The sequence below is a fragment of the Solanum verrucosum genome, unplaced genomic scaffold (assembly GCF_900185275.1).
Source record: "Solanum verrucosum unplaced genomic scaffold, falcon-dt-bn FXZP01000185.1, whole genome shotgun sequence".
NCBI classification, from domain to species: Eukaryota; Viridiplantae; Streptophyta; class Magnoliopsida; order Solanales; family Solanaceae; genus Solanum; species Solanum verrucosum.
Window position 1 is genome coordinate 679,100 of NW_026020228.1, and position 25,818 is coordinate 704,917.

The 25,818-nt window shown below is 36.9% G+C and overlaps 1 pseudogene; it reads left to right on the top strand.

Annotated features, from left to right (window-relative positions):
* The first annotated feature begins 204 nt into the window (after positions 1–204).
* LOC125831909 (histone-lysine N-methyltransferase ASHH1-like) lies at positions 205–22,831 on the top strand (annotated as a pseudogene).
* Positions 22,832–25,818: the final 2,987 nt, after the last annotated feature.

Below are 25,818 nucleotides of genomic sequence, written 5' to 3' on the forward strand. Positions count from 1 at the left end.
CTTCCAATTTCAAGCTACTTCATATTCATTTTAAATTGTCGGATGTAACACAATTAAAATGAAATTACATAAAAACCCCTCATAGAACCTCATTATAAAGTCAACACAAAGTCATAGGCTCTTGCTTAACCTATCATTTTCCGAGTCGTTACATCAAGGGCCGATGATGGAAATTCTTCTAAGGTTAGGTTTGAAATCCAAGATATGCCAAAGTTCAACCAAGGTCCTCCTAACACTCCAAGGGTCAACAAAGGTAAAGTGTCTACCCCTAAGCCTCTAGAAGCACGAGGTGGTGGTCCTTATGTTGAGAAGCCTATTTGTACAAAGTGTGGTCGAAAACATGAAGGCAAGTGCCTAGTTGGCACAGGTAATTGCTATGGTTGTGGTAAGAGCGGCCACATGAGGAGGGACTGCCCTATGCTAAAGGCTCAAGGAAGGGAAAATGCTCAAGCACAAGCAAGTGGCCGAAATCTCGATGCACCTCAAGACGAATCGCTTCTATGCTCTCCAATCCCGAGGTGATCAAGAGAGCCCTCCGGATGTTGTAGCCGGTATGCTACAAGTATTTTCAATTAATGTTTATGCATTGTTGGATCCCGGTGCCACTTTGTCTTTTGTAACCCCTTTAGTGGCTATGAAGTTTGATATGCTTCCCGATGTCATAGATGAACCCTTTTCGGTTTCTACCCCGGTGGGTGAAACCATAGTTGCTAAAAGAGTTTATAGGGGTTGTCCCATATCATTGACCAATAGATTCACTTTGGTTGATTTGGTGGAACATGATATGTTAGACTTTGATGTTATATTGGGGATGGATTGGCGTCATGCTTGTTTTGCATCCATAGATTGTAGGACCCGAATTGTGAAGTTTCAATTTTCTAATGAACCCATTTTAGAATAGAAGGGAGGAAATTAAGTTCCTAGGGGAAGGATTATTTCATTTCTAAAAGCTTGTAAGTTGGTTTCTAAAGGTTGTCTCTATCATATTGTGAGGGTCAAGGATCTTGAGTCTGAGATTCCTCCTTTAGAGTCGGTCCCCGTGGTGAAGGATTTTCCAGAAGTCTTTCCCGATGACTTACCCGGGATTCCTCCCGAACGGGAAATAGATTTCGGCATAGATTTATTGCCGGATACACAACCCATTTCAATCCCATCCTACCGGATGGCCCCGACGGAGTTGAAGGAATTAAAAGCTCAACTCAAAGATTTGTTGGATAAGGGTTTCATCCAACCTAGTGTTATTTGTGAAGAAGAAGGATGGATCTCTTTGTATGTGTATTGATTACCGACAATTAAATAAAGTGACCATTAAGAACAAGTATCCACTCCCTTGGATTGATGACTTATTTGATCAACTTCAGGGAGCGAGTTACTTTTCAAAAATTGATTTGAGGTCGGGTTATCACCAACTTAGGGTGAGAGGTGTTGATGTTCCGAAAACAGCCTTCCAAAAAAGATATGGTCATTTTGAGTACTTAGTGATGTCCTTTGGTCTTACAAATGCCCCGACGGCTTTCATGGACCTTATGAATCGTGTGTTTAGAAATTTTCTAGACTCATTTGTTATTGTCTTTATTGATGACATCTTGATATACTCTAAAAGTGAGGATGATCACATGAATCATTTGAGGATAGTATTCCAAGTCCTCAAAGATCACCAACTCTATGCTAAGTTTAGCAAGTGCGAGTTTTGGCTAAGATCGGTTGCTTTCCTTGGTCACATTGTTTCTATTGAGGGTATAGAAGTTGACCCAAAGAAAACTGATGCGGTCAAAAGTTGGCCTAGACCTTTGAGTCCTTCCGACATCCGAAGCTTTTTGGGTTTGGCCGGTTACTACCGGAGGTTTGTTGAGGGATTTTCATCTATTGCATCTCCATTAACGGCCTTGACTCAAAAGAAGTCCAAGTTCGAATGGTCGGAATCTTGTGAAAAGAGCTTCAAATTGTTGAAAGATAGGCTCATCTCCGCTCCGGTTTTGACCTTACCGGAGGGCACCGAAGGGTTTGTAGTATATTGTGATACTTCCTGAGTGGGTTTGGGTTGTGTTCTCATGCAGCATGGTAAGGTTATAGCTTATGCCTCGAGACAACTCAAGGTGCATGAGAAGAATTATCCAACTCATGACCTTGAGCTAGCGGCCGTAGTCTTTGCTTTAAAGATTTGGAGACACTATCTCTATGGGGTACATGTGGATGTGTTTACCGACCACAAGAGTCTTCAATATGTTTTTAGCCAAAAAGAATTGAATCTCCGACAAAGGAGGTAGTTGGAACTCTTGAAAGATTACGATATGAGTGTCCTTTACCACCCCAGAAAAGCAAATGTGGTTGTGGATGCTTTGAGTCGTGTATCTATGGGTAGTGTGTTACATGTAAAAGAAGAGAAAGGGGAGTTAGCCCATGATGTACATAGGCTAGCCCGGTTGGGTGTCCGACTTGAATATTCCCCAAAAGGAGGTGTCATGGTCCGTCATAATTCCGAGAAATCGGTTGTTATTGACGTGAAGTCTAAGCAACATCTTGACCCTATTTTGATAGAACTAAAAGAGTCAGTTCTCAACAAAGCATTAAAAACTTTCTCTCAAGGAGAAGATGAGGTGCTTAGGAACTAAAAGAGGTTATGTGTGCCGGATGTGGATGGCCTAAGAAAGACAATCTTAGAGGAGGCCCATGGGTCCCGATACTCTATCCATCCGGGAGCCACCAAAATGTATCGTGACTTACATGAGATTTATTGGTGGAACGGAATGAAAAGAGACAGCAAATTTTGTGGCTAGGTGCTCAAATTGCCAACAAGTCAAAGGCAAGCAACAAGGACTGGGAGGTCTAACTCAAGATATTGATACCCCCACTTGGAAGTGGGAAGAGGTCAATATGGACTTCGTGGTTGGTTTGCCTCGAACCCGTAGGCAACATGACTCCATTTAGGTCATTGTGGATAGATTGACTAAATCAGCCCATTTCCTTCCTGTCAAGGTTTCTTATTCGGTGGAAGATTATGCTAAGTTGTACATTAAGGAGATTGTGAAGTTTCATGGGGCCCCGTTGTTGATTATTTCGGATCGAGGTGCCCAATTTACTTCCCATTTTTGGAGGTCTTTCAAAAGTGGGCTTGGTACTCAAGTGAAACTTAGTACCGCATTTCACCCTCAAATGGATGGTCAAGCGAAACGCACCATCCAAACCCTATATGACATGTTGAGTGTGTGTGTCATTGATTTCAAAGGTAATTGGGCTGACCACCTACCTTTGATAGAATTTTCCTACAATAATAGCTACCACTCGAGTATTGCTATGGCACCCTTTGAAGCACTTTATGGTAGAAGGTGTCGATCTCCGGTTGGGTGGTTTGAAGTGGGTGAATTTTCTCTTCTTGGTCCCGAGGTAGTCTATGAGGCTATGGAAAAAGTTCGACTTATAAGGGATAGGTTGAAAATGGCTCATAGTCGGCAAAAGTCTTATGCTGATAATACAAAGAGGGATCTTGAATATGAAGTAGGTGATTGGTTCTACTTGAAGATCTCACCCATGAAAGGGGGGTGATGAGGTATGGTAAGAAGGGGAAGCTTAGCCCCCGGTATGTTGGGCCTTATGAGATCTTGAAGTGTGTCGGAAAGGTTGGTTATGAGTTGAAATTTCCCATCGAATTGGCCCCGGTTCACCCGGTGTTCCATATTTCTATGTTAAAGAAGTGTATAGGTGAACCGGTGTCCATTCTCCCTCTAGAAGGTTTAGGGGTGAATGAGAACCTTTCTTATGAAGATGTTCAGGTCGAAATCTTAGATCGTCAAGTTAAAAAGTTGAGGAATAATGAGGTTGCCTCCGTAAAAGTGCTATGGAGAAACCACCTAGTTGAGGGTGCAACATGGGAGGCCGAGGTCGACATGAGGTCCAGCTACCCTCATTTTTTTCCTCCTATTCCTAGCCAAAGTTGAGGTTAGTAGTCTCTCTTAATTTGGTATAAATTGAAAATCATGTGTGTTGATGATTATGACATGATTTCCTTGTATGTGCATATTTTTGTGAAAATTCATGCTTAAATTGTATTTTGAGTTTTCATGAATTTTGTTTCTCATGGTTGAAATTGCACCCATAGATGTTGTGTGATGTTTTCTTCATGAGAGTTGTAATGAGCATGCTTGATGTTGTCTTGTTAAAGAAATATCTTGTTGATTGCTTAATATATATGTTGATGGTTATTGAATATGGAGAAGGTAGTTCCTCCTATACTTATGTGAAGTAAAGAGTTTTGAGCATAGTGATTTTGTGGATTAAATTCCTATATGATATGATGTTGTTGATGTGACTGGTTGTTGTGCTGCTAGTTTGAGTCATTGTCTCCCTAGAAAGAAGTCCAAGTGACATTCGGGGACGAATGTTCCTAAGGGGGGATATTGTAACACCCCGGAAATTCTATGACTTAAGTTAGAGCCTCACCTTATGAATAATGACTTAAAAATAGTTAAAATGATGTTTCTAAACCTTAATTAATGCAATTGACTTGGTTTGGAAGAGTAAAAGTCTAAACGTCAAGAAACAACCACGACGTCCGAAAACTAGAGAAGAATGTGTTCTAGTGTGTTCTTAGGTTTTGGGAAGGTTTGGGAGTGTCATATGATGGTATAATCTTGTAAAAAGGTTTAAATTAGGTAAATATATGTTTTTAGGGTCAAAACGTTCGAATACGACTCGCTGGGGCCACCCTAAGGGGCCCCGAGGAGGATCCCAACCTTGGCCAAGCAAGCTGCCAAGGCAGCTTGCAAATTGCACTTGGAGGGAATAGGTCCGAAGTTAGATTCTGTTTTTCATATATGAAGTGAAGTTGAACTTCCAAAGTAAAAGTTTTAAATTTTCCGTGATTTTATTTTATGATACATGCAATGATGAATGCTAAGGGCTTGTATAAGACTTCTTCGAGGTCGAATACGCCGGTAACGACTAGGGGGTGCTCTCGGGTCGTTACACATTTCCTATTTGACAAAGTTTTCTTAACAATTAATATATCGTATTGACAACAACAATTTTATTATTTAGTGTGACTGTTTCAACGTTGAGCTCATGCATGATAAGTTACATGATTTAGTGGCAATTATTGCCTTGGTGCCTGCACTAAAGTTTTGCCTAAGCGAGACAAAGCATCCAGTTGCACTGCACTTAGCTTCAAGGTTTAACGTAACACCTATATTTGTTGTGACCTTGGAGTGGAGTTCCAAAAATATGCAAGCATGATTAATGACTCCATGCTACTGATCCTCTTTAGGAGAATTGATTTAATCATAATTTGACCAAATTCTACTACAAAAATGATGATTTGGATGTTTGTCTAGCTTCTTTGAACGTTTCTCTCCCATTTTCATCTTTCTGTCATTCTTGTTAATTTTCTTAGTCATTGTTCCTCAATTGGGTGAACATTGGTTAAGAAAAGGTTTTACACCCCCATCAAGTTTCAGACCTGGACCAATACTTTTACAATCGGATTTACATCTTAATATGTTTATCTACTTCAGATTAGCAAAGTGATCATTGAATAACTTGGACGTAATTATGTGGTTGTGTTGTTTAAAGAGAAAACAGATTTGTAGCTTTCTCATATGGGATTCAAGATGTTGTTTCCTTAAATGTTCTCTTACTAGTTCAACGGATAGAAGCTAATTCTAGTAATCTCAAACGATCTTCTAAATTTGTGGCTTTGACTAAATTTGGACATACAAATTTTCTACACAGAAAAAAGTGTAGTGTCAAATTTGGTGATAACTAAATACAAAGAGAATAATTGACAATTCTACGAAAAAATGGCATACTATGACCAACACAGTCAAAATAAAGCATTTGAATAGTTCATTATATTAAGTTGATAAAACGTTTTTTATAAAGTAGTTTTTTAATAAGTTTTTAGATTAATACTTTTAAGTACGAAAAGGTGGAAGAACTTTTGAAGGTGTAGAGATGATGAACTTTATTAAGTTGAGGAGAAGCCTCCTATCCATTATTTTCTCTTGGTGCAACCATGAAGTCTCATGTTGTGTAGAAGATTAGGTGATTTTCGGAGATAACCATATATGTTATAGGGTTTTCCTTTTGGTATACTTCTTGTATTCAAATGCCTTTTGACCAAACATTAATGAAATTATTTACCCTGTGAAAAGAAAGTATAAAAATAGAAAATTTAGTAAGGCATTACATCACATATGAGATATGAACGTAAGTTAACTTATTAACTTAAATGCTTGTATAGAGAATTTTCCATTGAATGAAAGCCCTTTTTAGATGGATACAAAAGAAAATAGATAAATATTATTAGAGAAAAGAGAGTGCAAGAATCAACTTTTATTATTGATGAGTTAGATCCTAGCATTTCTTACTTGGTTGACAAATTATTGTCCTATTTAAGTCTTGCAAGTCTCAACAATAGTTTCCTTGAGTGAAACTAGAAAGGATTGAAGAGTTTAGATCTAAAGTTTATCATTCCCGTGTGATGTATTCTTCATTCCAAATGTGTTAGATCATTTATGTGTCACTTGGAGTGATGATGACATGTAACAATGTGGATATGATTTTGTGCGTCTCTGTAGACTTCTGAAATCATGAGAAGACAATACCCGGAGAAATGATACAACAATATACCCAGATAACTAATGATAAAAAAAATTCTTTTTTTGATATGACATTAGAACTGGTGATAAGATTAGTACAATAATTGGATCCTGAGAATGTTCACTGGGTAATGTTGTTGTTGGATCTTGAGAATATCGGTTGATAGCTATACTAGTATAAAAAGACTAGTAAGTGAAGATATTAGTTTCTTTTGTTGAGTACATATATGAGTTTCATCATTTTTAGTAGACTCTGGTGCTATAAATGGTATAGAATTATTTAAACAAATGATATTGAGTCAACACATGTCTAGACTATATTACTTTTATTATTGCCCTTCATAACTAACTAATTCGAAGGTGTAGTTCCTCAATAACTGATCTTTCTCAAAAAAATCTAGTTTGTCCTCTCAACAAACGTGGCTTATTGAAAAATGTAGATGAAAAATGTATATCATTTCGACACTCTTTTCGACTATATTGACTCCTTGTAGCTGGAAAGATCTAGTCATAGTCATACATTTTCTAGTGCTGCTGTTTTTATTAATTAAATTTACGTATCGAAAATGTGGGCTTATTTAATATCCTGCTGGTTTGGAATGACAATTTTATGGTTTCTGCATTCAATTTGCCTTTTTATCGAGTTACTTCACCTGCTCTTCCATCAAAACATGGATGCACACATTGATGGCATGGTGTATGTAATCCTGTATGATATTTGATTGTATATTTTCTAAAATAATACTGTATAGTAATTTTTATGACTGTATAATAAATGTAGATCCTTTGCTTATATACGTGATTTTGCATTACAATATGCCATTCTATTAACATTAATTAATGATGACTGTATAATAATATTTATGACCGTATAATAAATGCAGACCCTTTGCTTATATCCATGATTTTGCATTACAATATGCCATTCTATTTACATCAAGTAATGATGAATTCTTAACTTTTTTTTTGAAGGTCAAACTTCCCAAAGGAGTAACACTATTTATGCATATTACTCAAATGAATTTTTATGGAGAAAGTGAGTTCAAAGCCTTTCTTTGTTTCTTTTAATGATGATTTTCCTGCCAGTTAATTGCATTCTTTCTTTTGATAATCCTTAAACTTTGAAGTTCATTTTCATACACTTGTGAATTATTGTTACGTTGTCTGCAATTGTGAGTACCACTTGGATGACATATTGATTATGGTCGATACCGTTAGTTTGCGTATCTAAGATCTGGATACTATAACTATGCAAAAGAGATTGGTTATTGCATTATGTTAACATTACCATTTTCTTTCTGAAAAAAGAGATTGGTTATTGCCATTGTTTTCACTTCTAAGATAAAGCTTTCAAAAATTACTAATAAAAAAAGAGATTAAACTTCGATAAACATTGTATCTTTTTCCATGTTGTGCCAAGGATGCTGTGGGATTATGAATTCAATGACAAGAAAATGAGTAAAGAAGAAATTTGAATTGCGGATTGTGACTATCTGGTCAAGCTTAAAAGGAAGAACTTTTTGTGAGTTGAAACTAATGTTGAATAATGCTTATGTTTCATTTTTTTTCTTTATTCTATAAGATGAGACACAAAAAAATAGTTTCATTTTGTGAAAGAGAAATAAGTTCTTGTTCCATTCCTTAGAAACTTTTTGTGTCCTACTTCTTTTTATGTTGTTTATAGCTTTTTGACTTCCAAAGTTGATGCTTCTAATGTTTTAACTTGAATCCTAAAAAATCACCAAAAAGTAGACAAAAAAGTTGTGTCCTAAGTGATGCATACCTTGATTAGTTGACTTTGAGTTGGAGTTGAATGGTTTTCTATTATTATTGATCTTGGCTTTAGGTAGTCAATTTTAATTGCAATTTTCTAATGTCTTACAGGCATAAGAAACAGAGAGAAAAGGATATTGCTATATGTGAATGCAAGTATGATGCAAGTAATCCTAATAGTGCATGTGTAGGAAGATGTTTGAATTTATTAACAAACATTGAATGTACACCGGGATACTGTCTATGTGGCGAGACTTGCAGAAATCAGGTAAATTAGATAGTTCTCTTAATTAGTTGAACATTACTCTGTTGTTTCTCTTTATTAGTATACTTTTACAGTGGTCTTATCGATTTCTAAATTTACAAGAAATTTTATGGATAGTACACCAAATTTGTGTTACAATCATGTGTTGAGAAAGAGTGAAAGTAGTGGTATTTTAGAACTTTTATGATAAGCTCAAAAAAGTCTTGTCATGCTATTATTACCTTTCCTAATTATTTTTAAAAAAAATTCCAACTTTGATCATTGAAATGGGCAAAAGTACAACCTTGAGTTTGGCATCCCAAACTTTGACATGATAAGGGGTAATAACAGTGTAGGACTGTTCTACTACGTACCACGAGAAAAAGGGGAGGGGGGTGTCTAAATTAGCTCAAAATCTAACTGAACACATGCATACAATTTAGGAGGGCTCGTAAATAATATTGACAGGTTACATTGATTTAGTGCTAAAGGTTGGAAAATCCCATCTATCCATATTGGAGGTACCTCTAACTTACTTAGGAAGGGGCAAAAAAGAGTTGGAAAGAACTCCTAAAAATGCCATGATTCAAGGTGGCAATTTTTTCAGAAAGTTTATTAGCCTCCCTAAAACAATAGTAACCATGCTCTTCAATTAATTTCCTGTTATCTTGAACCATACCATTAATCTTCCACGGTGGGTTCCATTCTCTTTTAATACATCTAGTTAACAACATGGAGTATGTTTCAACCCAGACATTAGAGAAGCCTCTATTAGCACACCATTTAAGGCCATAAAAAAGAGCTGCCATTTCCACAATTTGCTCGTACCAGGTCCTAATTGATGCAGTAAGCAAACATGAGGTTTCCCCATGAGTTTCTGATCAAACCACCTCCACCAGAACTGCCTTGAATGCAACTACCATCACTATTGAGTTTTACAGACATAGGTTTTATCCACTTAACTATGGTTGTGGTTCTGTGGTGATGAATTTCGGCATCCAAAATGTAGTGTATATTTCTCCAAAACTCTACAATGTTAGCTTTTCCAAATTTCTTCTTAGTAATCTGCACAATGGTAAAAAGAATGTTAGCTTTAGATCTGTATACAGAAGGCTTAATAGCATCAAATTCATTAGAGCATATTGCTTTCCATATCTCCCAACAAATTATTGGGGGGAGAGCATGAATAACAAAATTAACAATGGGGTTCTTTGTAACAGTATTCCACCAATTGAGGATGCGGAATATAAGAGACCTATGGGTGAGTCTCACTCCCAGTGGACCTGCGATCTCACACCACACTTTTCTAGCATGTTCACCCTAACAAAATAAGTGATTCACTGTTTCCAAGTTGTTATTCTCATTAGTTGCAGCACAACAATGACATCCCGGCATAATATTGATGCCCTACTAGACACTTTCTCATCAATAGGAAGCCTGCTATAAATAGCTCTCTGTGTAAGGAAAGACATTTTAAATGTAATGTTATTATTCCCGATCTTGTTGGTGGAATTGTTGTGGTTTCTTTTCTTTCTAATAATATCCCAACCAGAGTGGAGAGTGAAGTGGCCAGAATTGGTGTTTTCCCAGATAGCTTTTGTCATTTGTGAGGTCGTTGAGAATAATCCCCAAGTTGATGATATTGTTCTTTAGATCATTCGGGAGCTCTACTTGGAACGAATTCTAGTTCCATTCACCATTACTAGTAAGAACAATGTTTAGTTTGATAAAGATATGCCTTTAATTGTTGGGGTAGATCAAGTGCAAGGGTCCTAGAGCTGACCATTTATCAAACCAAAAATCAACATCTCCTCTTCCAACCTTCCAGTAAATATGTTGCTCCGCCAATGACTTAACTTCACAGATGACTTTCCAATTTTGAGAGTTGCTAGAGGACCATTGAGACTTTATAGGGTGTTGATTCTCGAGGTACTTAGCCTTCATGTAATCTTCCCAAAGAAAAGAAGAGGTTCTTACTTTCCACCATAGCTTAGCCTTGAAGTCCATACAAACATGTAAAATTTTCCTAAAATTAGCACCACCTTCTTCAAAGGGGTAACTCAAACTATCCCATGCAATCCAGTGATCCTTTCTCCAGAATCAAATGCAGACCAACAGAACTTTGCAATGATTTTTTCAATGAGCTCAAGGGTACCTTTAGGAGGGTTGATAGCACTCAGAAGATGAGTAGGGAGAGTTAGTATAATATGTCTTATTAAGATAGCAATTTGGTGTGCCACCTCTAATTCTATTAGTAACCTTATTGACAATGTCTGAGTAAGCCAATTTCTTCTTTCCAATGATAAGGGGACACCCAAGTTACTTTATGGGAATTATTGATATCTCATGCTAGTGTATCTTTTTAGTCTATTCATGATGATAAGACTAGATTTGGATTTCAGGGAGAAGATATTGTTGTTCTTGTTGATCTGTTGACCTGATATTTGTTCATACTTGTCCACAATGTCAGTGATTAGTTTGATAGATCTCTTGCTACCATCGCAAAAAAATAATGGTTTTATCAGCAGAAGTTAAATAATTAATTTTAGGACTATTATTGCACATATAAAAACTCTTGTAAGTAGTGTGATTATGCAGATTGTTAAGCATTTGAGACAATAATTCAACGCTCAGAATGAAAGAAAGGGGGAAAGAGGATCTCCTTGCCTCAAACCTTTAGAAGAGTTAAAGAAACCAAGACGACCTTCATTTACCACTATAGAATACCAGTTGTTGGAGATATAATTATGGATAAGGTAAACCCAATGCTCAGAGAAACCAAGATGTCTAAGAACAAGGCAGAGGTAATTCTAGGAAACTTTGTCATTAGCTTTAGTCATATCTAGTTTCATCACTACATTGCCCTCTCTGTTAGGTTTGCCAATATCACTAATAATCTCTTGGGCAAGAAGAATGTTTCCAGTAATGGTTGTGCCTCTGACAGAGCTACTTGCCCCTAAGGCCCACTTTGGCCATCCGATCCAGGAGCACTATCGAGATCTAGAGAGAATACACAATCCTGAAGTTCTTTGAGTGTTGGAAGGGTGCAAAACATGTCATTGTCCTCTTTTGTGATGCACCTATGAAGAATATAAAGGGAGCTATAATCAGGGTTAGTATTGTCATAACTCATAAGTAAAGAGATTCTTGTAAAATCTAATAGCCCCTTCAGCAATTTTGTCTTTTCCTTCGAGGCAGTTGTTGTGTTCATCCATAATTTTCCTAATGTTCGACCTTTTTCTCCTATCTCTGATGATGTTGAGAAAATACGCCATGTTGGAATCTCCTTCAAGCCATTTGACCCTAGCTTTTTGTTTGAGGATAGACTCTTGAAGCTTAAGAAATCTAGTGAATTCGGCCTTGAACCTAGAGAGATCTCTCTTGTTATCTTCGGTATTTTTGGTTACATTGTTGTCTTCAAGAGATTGAATTTGGATTTCAAGTCTCTTAGTGTAACGACCCAAAAAAACGAACTAGTGAAACTAGAGCCTCACATGTGAGTTTGGAGTTGAGAACTTGATGAAATGATGAGAAATGACAGTGACGTCCGGAAACTAGTCGTTTGAACTAGTAAGTTGTAAGGGTCTTGACGTTGAAGTTTGGAGTGTTGTTTAAGGGCTTAAGGGGTTGATTAGCTAGTTGATTAATCACCTTTATAAGCTAGCAAGACCTTAAGCTAGGTCATGAAATCATTTAGAACCGAGACCCTCAAAACAGTCCCCTAAAAACAGTTTTTAGTGTTAAGTTAGGAGTGAGGGTCAACTTTAAATGGTCATATCTTTTAGCTCGAAATGAATTAGGTGGACCATTACCTATCCAATTAAAGGTATCTGAGTCCTCTTTCCAACGCCACCGAGTTTTCCTTTTTCCAATCTCGGAGTAAAAAGTTATGCCCAAAATAGTGAAGCACTGTCAGCAAGGACGAGCTTAGACGGGTTTAGTGGAAACTTTTAAGTGGGTCCTTATTTCTTTTCCTAAGTTGAGCCCCTTTTATTATATGCCTTTCCTAGCAATTATAAAACCCTTCTAGACCAAATTCTTCCATTTTAAGTCACTCCAATTAGAATTAAAAAGAACTCACCTCCTCTCAAATACTTTTCTCTATACAATCCTCCATTTTAAGAAGGTCAAGAACTTGGAGCTAGGGCTTGGATTGAAGGTGGTTTCTTCATCAATTTTCTTGGGGAATCTTAACAAAGGTATGGTGACCCTTGATCCTTGATTATCTTTCCTTCAAGGAGTCCATTCAAAAGGGTTTCAAAAGTCTTCAAAGAACAAAACTTCTATTTTCTATTCTAGGTATGGGTTCATGGGTAAAATGTTTTCAAAGTCATTATATTGGCGAATTGAAGTTCTATTTATGATTTTAAGATGATTTTTATATGAAACTTCTTCAAGAACCCATGTTTTCATTAAAAGCCTAGAATTTGCTAATGAAGTGGGTTTAATGCCTATGATTTAATGTTGATGAAATTGTGTTTAGATTGGATTGTATTGTTGATTTATATGGTTTTCTATACCTATTTATGATGAATTGTTGGTATATGGATAATTGTGGCCTTATGGGCAAGTTATGGAAGAATTCTCTTGTGGTAAGAAAAATGGTTGGGACTTGAGTGTTGTTGATTATGGCTTTGGAGGATGGTAAGTTGGCTTAATCTCATATTATGGATAAAAAAATTGTTCTTGCTTGGTTTGATCCACTTATGGTGGAGGTGTTTAATTATGGAATGTATTGTGACCATGGCTTTGAAGGCATAGTATGAGAAATATAAGTGTTACATGACATTTTTATGAATGGACATTTAATGGAGCTAATGTGATCATGTTATGAACGTAAATGTGTTATTATTGAAAGGATTTTTCTCAATTTGACACTCATGAATGTTGATGATAGAATATGAAGGATTCTCCAATTCATTGCATATCTCGAATTGGTAGAGCTTGGGCATCCTTTTCTTGTTTAAATAATTATATTGTTGGTTGTTGAATCCTCGGATCGGTAGGCTAGTAGCACCCTTCCACTCATGATAATAATGAACCTTGGAATCGGTAGGCTTATCGCACCCTTCCATTAATGATAGTAATGAACCTTGGAGTCGGTAGGCCTATGGCACCTTTCCATGAAGGTTAATGATGAGACTTGAACCGGTAGACCCATGGCACCCTTTTAAGAGGAGATAATGAGCTTTCCTAAATGAACCTTGAAACGGTAGGCTTAAAGCACCCTTTCATGTGTTAATGAATGTAATTTGGAGTTGGTAGGCCAATGGCACCTCTCATATGTGATAATGTCAAGGTAACGAACTATTCTATGGGAATGTAGGCTAAGCACCGAGTGGATTTGGTTAGATGGAAACTCCCCCAATGGTTAGGCATGAGTTTCAATGACCGTCTACCTTATCCCATAAACTATGTGCCCGCATAGGTAGCTAGTGGATCCATTAAGCTATATATACCGGTCTTCCTTAGGCAAGTAGACCACCTATTTACGGTGTGGGGACTTATGACACCGGATTCCATGACAAGCTCTCATGGTCTATGTCGGTTAAATGCTTACTTCCCATCATGTGAGATTTCATTATGGTTTCTTGATAGGCTCTACAAAGTGTAAGTAGTAGTATGGGATGCTACCTATACATTGCACGAGTAGGCTTGGAGAGGGTCATAGTGAGTTTCTCTAAATCCTAATGTATGTGATGCAATTGTGGCCTAAATAAGGCTATTAAAGAATGTTGGCTCTCAAATGCTTAATATGAGATGCATGCTATACTTGGGTTATATTATGAGTTATTTTCCCATGTCATGTCTTAATTAATGATATATCTCTTATGTATGAATATTGTGCAAAGGTGAAAGAAAGGAATGATAAGTTACTTTAAGTGACCTAAATGTGGTGCCTTAGTATGGATGGTGGTATGGGACGCCATCCATACATTGCACGAGGTATAGCATAAGGGTTGCTTGAGGTGAAGGTCCAAGGTAAAGGTTTTCATGTTGATATTGTTTAAAGGTGATATTATGACTTACTTGATGTTTATGCTTGTCTTGTATGTCTTTTATGCAACTGTTCATGATACTTCAAAAAGTGGCATAATGCATGGTTTCTAGCCAAAATGTCCCTTTTAAAGCATGTTTTGCATGGTCATCATACTTAGTACTTAATTGTGCTAATTCCATATTTCTCTATTTTCTACTAGTGTAGGTTCCGAAAAGTGAGCGGGTTCTATAGTAAGCTTGGAACTTGAAGTTCTTCCAAGATCTTGTGGTATGTCCTCATATGTCGAGGACAAGACTTTTCTATTCTAATTTTATGATAAGGTTCTTGTAATAGACTTAATAGACTTCTTTTGATTGTAAAGGGCCGTGTCCCTACTTATGTTTTGTGATTGTGTCTAAGATGGCCATGTGAGACTTAGACTTCCGCTGTGTGTTTTTAAAGTTGTTTTAATGAAGCTTGAATGTTTGGATGTAAATAAGTTTTTAATTCCGCACTATTATCATTATTGAATGCAATGAATGACTATGTGGCTTGTATAAGACCCCTTCGGGGTCGAATACGCCTTGTTACGACTTGGTGGTGCTCCCGGGTCGTGACACTTAGGTTCTTTGTAGAGGTCCCCAAAATCCTATATAGACCAAGAACTCATAGCTTTGCAAGTCTTCTTGATTTTTTGGTGAAGGATATAAAGGGGGTTCCTATTGACTTCTTCATTCCAAGAGTTTTGAACTATATCCAAGAAGTCAGAGTGACCCTCCTAAATATTAAAGAATTTGAAGTATTTGATAGTGGGAGGAGTATCATTATTCATCTTAACCAAAAGTAGAGCATGGTCCGAGCACGTTCTGGATAAGTGAGTAAAATTAGTAGCATTATACATTGATATACCATAAAGAGTTATAGACAAGTCTATACAATCTTCCCCAAATAGTGTTAGGCGAATCTCTACTGTCGCACCAAGGATATTTAGAACCTGAGAAACCTGCATCTTGAAGACCACACTCATTAAGGCATTCAATGAAATGAGGAGTTTCTTCCATTATATGAAGTCTTCCTCCAAATTTCTCATCACTGGATACCACCACGTTAAAGTCGCTTGTTGCTTCCCAAGGGTCTTGGATAATGTTTGCTATAACTCTCAATTTTGCCCATAGGTTTGTCCTCAGCACTGTGCATTTGGCATAGATAACTGAAAGGAAAAAAATTGGCCAACATTATGAATAACTTTGAGAAAAACATGTTGCTCCCAATCATGAATGACCTTATCATCAATGTCATTCAACCAAAGGATCCAGATTTTGTTAGAATTGTTGTTGTAGGCCTGATGAAAACCAAGCTTTCTTCTAAGTTTATCCATTTTATCACAAGCAACCATAGGTTCTTGTAGGCAGAGGACATGAAAATGAAATTGTTGTTTAAAGATGAGTAATCTTTCCAAGGAACCGTTAGATCATATTCCCCTAATATTCCATGATACGAAGCTAAACATTAGAAACATTAGTTGTAGGGTTTATTTGATTTTGAATATTGGTTGTGGCATCTGTCACGCACCGAGCCTACAACCTGGACGTGGCCGGCACTCGAAGACCATTGTTGGCCCCAAGCGAATCCTTGGCCTGGCTTTCTTAACTTAGAGGAAACCTAACTCAACAGAATAACTCCATGCAAAGCAAGAACATAAAACAACCCAACTAATAAAATTTGGCCAAAAAGGCGACTCGAGTCTCAAAATAAAATATTATATATATACATAGATGAGAGACTCAAAACTAACTGACTGACTGTCTATGAAGCCTCTAAAATACTGAGATGGATGTTGGGACAGACCCCGCAACATCCTAATAAGACAAAACTTAAGAACACAAAATAACCGAGTACTCCGGAAAGCAAGGAGGCTCACCACTGACTCTGGAGTGCTTAACCGGATCAATGGCGTGCTGGATGATGATGATCCTGGGTACCTGCGTCTGCATCATAATAAGATGCAGGCCAACTGGCATCAGTACATGGAATGTATGAGTATTCGAGCTGGAAAGCTAAACCACAACTTAAGCTTGAAAAGAGTGCAAGAGAACACTTACCTTGGCTCTGTTCGACTCATGAATAACTGACTCAATATATAAAGCAATAAGACACATGTAATATATAAAGATTGTAAAACAGTGTAAACAACTTAGCTCGTTAATGATAAAACAATAACAAACTCAACTTTACTTATATAAAAGTAATATAACTTTAGTGGGAGATTCTTTAACCGACAACCACTACTATGAGCCCTAGTGGTGATACAACGTTTTACCTCACGTTGCCCAAGGACCATCCTATACCTTGCCGTGACATAGGACCTTACTTTAACTTAGTGGATCCAGTAGCTTAATCTTACGTGATCATCTAAAAAGAATGACCCATCAAGTCCCATGTTGGCTCATGGTTCTTATGGAGAGTTGAGTTAATATGAACTCGTGTCCCCAACTCGGTGCTCAATACTACTCCCAAAATTACTTTGGCTCATAAGTGTCTTTAAACACACCTTTCTTTAGTTGAGGTAATTACTCAAAACTTAGCCCAAAGGCTCTTTTGGAAAACATGATTCCCCTCTTACTCAAATGTAAAAACATTTATAAACTTCTTTGGGAATACTTAGTTCCTTAATAGCTTTTGAGAAATGAACTCAACTCTAAACTCTTGACTTAACTTGAAACTCGATACTCTTACTTGACTTGAAACTTGAACCTTAAAACGAAGTTAAAACGTTCAATAAAGACTCTTGAACAACTTTGAAAACTTGCTTTGACTTACTTCTTAACTTCTAGACTTGACTTCTAACTTCACTTGACTTTGATCCGAACTCGCCTTGAATTGGATTATGGATTCAAGGTATATGATCACACGTTTATGGATGAGTTCTTGACGTTTAGACGTACCTTGGAGTGTTGGAAACAACTATGAAACATAGGTACAATGCCAAGGAACATACATGAAAAAGGGGAGAATGAATGGGAAAGGTTGGCGTCCTTGGCGCTCTGAGAGGCACGGGGTGCTAGACCACAAAGCTCAGAAGGGGCCTGTTGGCGCTCTGCTAGGCGTGCCGCCTCAAGGGCAAGACTTCAGAGTCCCTTTTGGGGCCCGCTGGCAGGCGCGACGCGCCACCGCTTTTCCCCAAAAACTGGACTTTTCTTCCTCCTTTGTCCCACTCTAAACCACCCTAACTTCAAGGGTTTCAACTCCAAAAAACTAAGAATCATAAAATCCCTCAACATACAAGAGATTCAACTCAAAAACACAACCCAAATCATGTACTAAACCAACAAGAACTTCAACAACACAACCAACAACTTCAACAACACAACCAATCTTTTCTCGGAAATAAAACGAGTTTGCTGTGTGGGGAAAAGAGCAAACCCAACACTATGAACTCACATACCTAGACGGGATCAGCCCCGACGATATCCACGACGATCTTTGATGAAACCTTGCTTGATCTTCTCTTTCTCCTCTTCTTCTCCTCTTCACTCACAAACCCTCACTCTCACTCTTTTAAAAAGGGAAGAACTGATAAAAAAAATCAGTCTAACACACTAATATAACCAAAAGAATTGGTTAGGGAAAAGACCAAAATACCCTTAAAATTTTCAGACTAATTTCCTTGCCAACTGCCCAACTTCCAAAGGGTCTAACTCACTCATACGAACTCGGAATCGAGCAAACTCGGCGGCGTTGGAAAGATACTTCCAAGGTCTTTCCAAAAATAACTGGAACTACACCTAAATCATCTTGAGCTAGGAGTTATGACTATTCAAAGTTGGCCAAACACTTATTTTTTTCCCATACTTAACAAATTTCCAGATTTTTGAATTCTTTCCAAGAATGACTATTTCCACTTCTAAGCCTCTTCATAGATATTTCAAATTGCCGGATGTTACAGCAACTTTGATTGTAATGTTAGAGCTTCTTCCCGAATTGGAGGGGTTCCTTGGAGGTAGGTTGTGCTTGGTTGTTGTGTCCAGAGAATCCATAGGGGGTATTCAATCGATGAATATCTCTTTTCATGATCCTTGGTAGTCTCACCGTCCAATTTAGAGGAGGTGAGATCCTCTTAAAAAAATTACATGAACATATCACAGTCTCCACCTCTAATGGTGAGGGACTTGGTGAAGAAATTTAAAAGTTGATTACTTGACTTCACAAATTTTGTAATAATATCTCTTGAGATTATCTTTCTTTGACAAAGTGACAATCAATCTCAATGTGCTTAGTCCTCTCATGAAATATTGGATTTGATGCGAGATGAAGGTGCGCTAGATTATCACACACAAGTTTCATCTGATCGATTTCTTCAACTTTTAGTTCCCTCAGCAACTGTTTAATCCAAACTAGCTCACGGGTTGCTACAACCATTGCTCGATATTCTGCTTCTGCACTAGAATGAGCAATCACAGTCTATTTTTTACTCTACCACGACACCAAATTACCTTGCACTAAGACATAATATTCAGATGTAATACATCTATCTAATGGTGATCTTGCCCAATTAACATATGTATATCCAATGATATGTTTGTAACCTTGATCCTCAAAGAGTACTCCTTTACTCAAATCTGACTTTATATATCGCAGAATACAAACAACTGCATCCCAATGACTTAAGAGGGAAGTCATAAACTGAGTTACAACACTTACAGAAAAGAGACGTTAGCTCTAGTCTTATAAGCTTTACCCCTACAAGGTAGAAAGATTGTTTCTGATAGACCCTCTGCTCAAGTAAAACATTACAAAGCAGTTTGAATAAAAAAATGAGACTTAAATGGTGTGCTAATACGTCATACAACAACTGCTTGGAACAAAGCGAGTTCAATCAAACAGAGATTCCAATTCCTCAGCATATATGATAGATAAACCACTAATTCTAAAGCCGCATTTAATCACACCCCCAATGAAATAGGAAACCTTCTATACAAATATAAAGATCATAGTTGCATTTTCTCACAAAATATCAATCAAACCCAACTTCCAATTAGTTTGTTACAATGGCAAGAACAAAGTAGAGTAATCTCGACATGTGTTGACTCAATATCACCTATAAAAAATGATGCACCCACTTTCCAAGATGCATATATTTTGTCCATAAAAAGAAACTCAACATAAGTACTCAACAGAAGACCATAATATCCTCAAGAATTGTTTCTAAATTTCTTAAAGTTATGTCTTAAAAAATTCTTAGTCAAGTCAATGCCTCAAATCATTGGTAAGGGCAGATTTAGATCTAAACTCTTCAAACTTTTTCTGTTTTACCCTAGGGAAATGTCACCGAGACTTCCAAGACTAGAATAGAAAAATAATCTCTAAACTAAGAAAAAATGTTAAATAAAGAAAACAAGATAAGTTCATAGATCTAACTCTTCAATATGTATCTAGATATATCAAATGCAAAAATGAGTGTATTTTCAAAATCCAAAATCATAGGTAAAATCGTACCAAAATTGGCTTTCAAAATGCCCTCGTGCAGCGCATCTGCTTTTGATTTTGCTTTTGCTTTCTTGATCTTCGCTTTTTCGTTATTCATTGTTATTATTTTTTACCGTATGCTCAAAATGCTAGAAGGCGCACTGGAGTTTGTCTAGGAATAACTTTTTTTGAGAGGTGAACTTCAAAAATCAAGTTGAACTAGAAATGTGAATATGCAAAAACTAAGTTGTTCAGGTTGGGGTCTTTTAGCTGATGAGAATATAAAGGTAATTCTGCTGAAGCAACCCCCTATTTAAATTCTTTTTGACCATTAGTTTCTATAGCATAGTTTCAGCATATATAAAAAGATTTTCTATTTTTGATCATCACGTGAAGAAAAATTCCAGAACTGAGCCTATCAAATTCGAGCTTTCTGTGGAATATCTTAGAGGCCTTTGTGCAGTAACTATATTTATGGCCTATTGTTAATTGCTCCTCTCTCTTCACATTAAAGGTTGGGTAGTTCATCATTGAATGTTGTGGAGAAGTGATATCATTTGAAGAAGCAAAGAAAGGATCTCAGGCTTATGAATCTCATGATAAGTTATCAACATAAACAGATCACTACTATAATTTCATATGATTTGTGTAGACCTCAAGGACGTGTACATAATTTCTATGGATGGTAATGATATCATTGACTCCACCTGGAAGGGAAGTTTTGCAAGATTCATAAATCATTCATGGTAAGTGCTGGAACTCTGGTTGCCAAATAAGAAAATTATCTTGGTCAGGTAGTGACATATTGTTATGGTTAATTGATGTTTATTGATAGCATTGATACTGTGTCATCCTGAATTTCACAGCAGTCCAAATTGTGAAACAAGTAAATGGATAGTGTCGGAGGAAACAAGGGTAGGTATATTTGTGAAGCAAGATATATCTGTTGGAATGGAGCTGACATACGAATATAATTTTGAGTGGTACGGGGGTGCAAATGTTCGTTTTCTGTGTGGAGCTGCAAACTGCTCCTTATTTTTGGGTGCCAAGTCTCGACGATTCCGGGTAACTTAAGTTTCTTATGAATTGTTATATCTGGAATACCCTTTGTAGCATCATATCACATGTTCCTTCTTCCTAGATTTTAGACAACAAACATAGTAATGATTTATGCATATAGATTGAATTTTCTAATCACATACTACAATCCGCAAGTCACATGTTGTAGTATGGTGTATCATTGTCAAACTTAGTGTGTTGCATTTGAAGCTGAAAAGGAAAGTCGTTCAGAATAAATCATATTGCTCTGACAAAAAGAAAAAGATAAATTATTATTTCTTATTATGTTTGAATTTAGAGCACAACAATTGATGTCTTTGTAGTAGATGTCTTCTTCTCTTTTTTTCATTTAAAACATTGTTGATCAACGGGACAATAGATTTTGTTTCTTGTTGATATTGATAAGCCTCACTGTTGAAGTGTTTTGAATTAGCATGTAAACCGATTTTCACTGTCTTTTAGGATGAGAGCATTGTGTTCTAATCCTGAGACATTGATACACAATCTTAAGGGGTTTTGAATTATGATACTGGACATAGATTTCACAGTTCATTTGAGATTGTCTGAAGAGGAACAATAATCCCAGCTAACGTAAATAGTAGAACTTAGTAATTCAAATGAAATTTATTAGAAAAAGTGTGGTAGATGTGCTCATATTGGTAAACATAACAAAGAAAGGGGAGGAAAGAGCTGCCTATTGGTATATGCTTCTAAATTCGATATGAATCTGTCGGTCTCATATCTTATTCTTTTGTTCCATTTTTTTATCTCTGGTCAGGAGTACAACCATGTCTAGGAAGATGGGGATGACAGGTAATGCTCAACTTTGTTTTTTGTAGTTTGTACAAATCTTAAGACTCATATCCTTCAAATTCTTGGATATTTATTTCAATCGGGCTTTCTTACTGCAGATATATCGTGGATGATCTTCCAGTTTATGACTCAATAGATGATGAATCTACTCCAGTGATCTCTGGAACTAGTGGAGGAAATGAGCACACAAAGATATTGAATGACGGTGAGGGGTCTACGTTCAAGTTGGAACTAACTAATAGCACAACCAAGAAGAAGTCTCAGCGCAAACCCAAGTTGAAGGTCAAATATCTCATTCTTACTTTTATTCCTTGTATTCTCATGTCACGATCCAATTTAGGACCACGACCGAAGCTTAGGAGCTAGTGTTCAAAGCAATGCTTATTGATAATTAATAGAAAATCAGACAGATTTCCTCCACTTTAGGGCTATCCAAAAATTTCCACTATCTCAGAATCAACAATAGAACCAATCAATATCAACCAAACAAGTAATATCTTCATCAGTAGTCATTCGCAACACAATAATACTAAGTCCATCTCCTAATGTGAAAGTGAAGTCTAAGACTAGTCACAAGTCTAAAAAAATGGATACGGAGGGAGTATTACCTTGAGTATTTAGAGTAGCGGTTCAAGTCCAAATATATGCCAAAGTTTCTTAACAGGTACTTCAAAGGAGTTTAAATTGATCGGTGATCTTTCTTTGCAAATATTTGGTTGATGTGTGTAAGGCTAGTAGGTAGTCGTGTGTTATTCTCCCTTTCTCATCTTCTCTTCATTTAGTACTTTCATAGTATCTTATTATTCATTTTTACTACTCCTTGTTACTTCAATTACTTTGTTTATCTTGTTGATTATTTTTCTTTGATCTTAACAGCGATTAAAAACTGCTGACCCAGGTTGAAAATATGGGAAAAGAACAAGTAAGACCAATAAGGCCGCAATTCAGTGTAACTTTTGTTAAAAAGTTACTAATGGCGAAATCTTTCGTCACAAACAACACCTCATTGGTACTTGCAGGGACGTCTCATGGCGTGAACAACGCCCGGATGTTGTAAGGGAAGAAATGAAGAAATAAGTTGATGTAAAGAAGGAACAAAACGTCAGGATTTACTTCAATCGGATGTGACTAATATTGGTGATGATAAAGATGAAGATATGGAAGAAGGTGAAGCTATTGAATAGTCACTTCCTTCAACAATCATAGAATGCAACAATCATAGCTAGTTGATGAAGCTGAGGAAGATGATGATGAACAATATAATGATAATGGTTGAATACAAGATTCTGACGATCTTATAGAAGTAAAGCTTTAGAAAAATGAGAAATAGATGTTGTACCATTATAAATTGATTTTGTTTGTCCTATGGTCTGTGGAGGATTTTTTGATAACTACCTTTTAGCTTTAATGTGAACTTTTGCTTATATTTATTGTTTCCATTTATTTTGCAGATTTTTTGTTGCTTCTGAATTATCAATAGAGCTAATATACCCTTTACTTGGTGGAATTCTCATTTACACAAATTTATTTCCTTGTATTGTCATGTCACGACCCAATTTAGGATCATGACCAGCACTTAGGAGCTAGTGTTCCAAGCAATTCTTATTGGTATTTTAGAGAAAAAGAATACTACTCATGACACTATTAAAAATGATTGATGTCGCTACTCTAGGATTTTTAAAATAAAAGGATGTTAGCAAAGAGCTAAACTTGAGGATGGTCACAGTTCAAATAAAAGATAAAAGAAGCTTTTTTGTAGAGTTTTAATCCAAACACAAGATTAGGTAGGAAACAATGAACCAAATACTTGATATAAAATAAACCCTCTATTGCTAATCCCTGCATTACTAATCCATGCATTACTTGCATTACTAACCCCTGCGTTATTAATCTTTGTACCAAACGACCCCTAAGTCTTTTCTTCACTTATCCGCATAAGACTTTTATCTTATTTAAACTGTGAGCATCCTCTGTCTGATTTGCTAGACCTTTTCCAGAGCTTCTTGTACCAAGTCTAGTCCCAATACATTAGCCTCACCAACTTCAAACTGTCTGATGAAATAATGACATTGCCTATCATACGAGGCTTCATATTGAGCCATCTGAATGCTTGACTGAAAGTCATAATTGTAGGAAAATTTTGCTAATGGTACATAAACATCAGAAATCAAGAATGCAAACTCTTAACATGTCATCTAATAGTATTCTCAGATTTTCCGTCTGTCTACGGATAAAATATGGAACTAAGATCTACTCATGTATTGAAAATATTTCCAAAAGCATGAAGTAAACAGTCATCCTCTGTCACATATGATGGACACTGGAACCTCATGGAGTCGGAAAATTTAATTCATGTATAGGTGGCCTTGATGTGTTCTACCATTAGAAACTTGGCTTGAACATAAGCCAACAATGTCTTTGAGTTTCTCACACTAAAATTGATACTTATATCCTCAAGTTTATGCATATCTTAGGCCAAAAGTCTCTTTGTAGGAGTTATATGAGCCAGATAGCGCATGAATTTCCTTCTTAATGAATCTGCCATATCATTTTCTTTCCTAAATGACACCGAATGGTAAAATTCTACGTAGTCATTAAGTAATTTTATTCATCATTGTAAATTGAAGAATCAAATCTTTCTGCTGGATAACAAATTCAGCCTCTTGTGGTCTGTATAAATCTTGTTGGTTTCATTGTATAAAACTCGTAGGTCTTGGCCATTTTTGAACTGCTACTGTCTTTTTATTATCCACGATAATCCCATCCTTAGATACAACATCCTTGAAAAGTGTCATCAAATCTAGTAAAAAATTCACACCTAACAAACTTGGCCTAAAGCTATTGTTCTTGCAGTGTTTGAAACACAATTTTGAGGTGATCCTTGTGTTCTTACTGCGTAAACAAATATACCGGTATTTACATTGATCCCCTTGTACAAAGAGCAAGGGTGATATCCAAAACTGCAACAACTATAGGGGTATGAAGTTGCTAAGCCACACTATGAAAGTGTGGGAGATGGTGGTCAAGGTAAAGATGAGGAGGGGTGTGCCTATCTCCGAGAACCAATTTGGGCTCAGGTCAGGGGGGAAAACTACAAAAGTCATCCATCTTATAAGGAGAATGTTGGAGTTGTATAGGGATAGGAAGAGGGACCTAAACGCTGTGTTTATTAACCTAGAAAAGACATGCGATAAAGATCCTAAGGAGGTTCTATGAAGGTGTTTGGAGTCTAGAGGTGTATGTGTGGCTTACATTAGAGTAATTAAGGACATGCACGATGGAGAAAAGAGCTAGGTAAGAATGGTTGGAGGTAACTCAAAACACTTCTCGGTCATGATAGGGTTGCACTAGAGATCAACCCTTAGCCCATTTTTATTTGCCTTAGCGATGGACGAATTGACGCAACATATTCAAGTGGATGTGTCTGGTGTGTATTATTCGTAGATGACATAGTATTGATTGAGAGACCCATGGTGGAGTTAATGATAAGTTAGAAGTTTGGAGACACACCCTAGTATCCAAAAGTATCAGGTTAAGCGCTAAAATTGAGTACTTGGAGTCGAAGTTCAAATGAAGTATCACATGAAGTGGAGGTGCAATTGAAGTTCAATTAACAAGTCATACTCAAGGGAAGAAGTTTCAAGTACCTTGGGTCACCTCCACCTCTGCTTCATGCGATAAAGTGGTGGCTAGACTTACACTGTTGTATGGGGCAGAGTGCTTGCCTGTCAAGAACGCACACACTCAGATGGATGTGTAGTCATACTAGGAGTGACATGATTTGGAACAAATCTATACAAGACAATGTAGGAGTGACCTCCATGATGGACAAGATGAGGGAAGCAAGGTTGAGATGGTTCGAGCATGTGAAGAAAAGGTGCGGGGAAGCT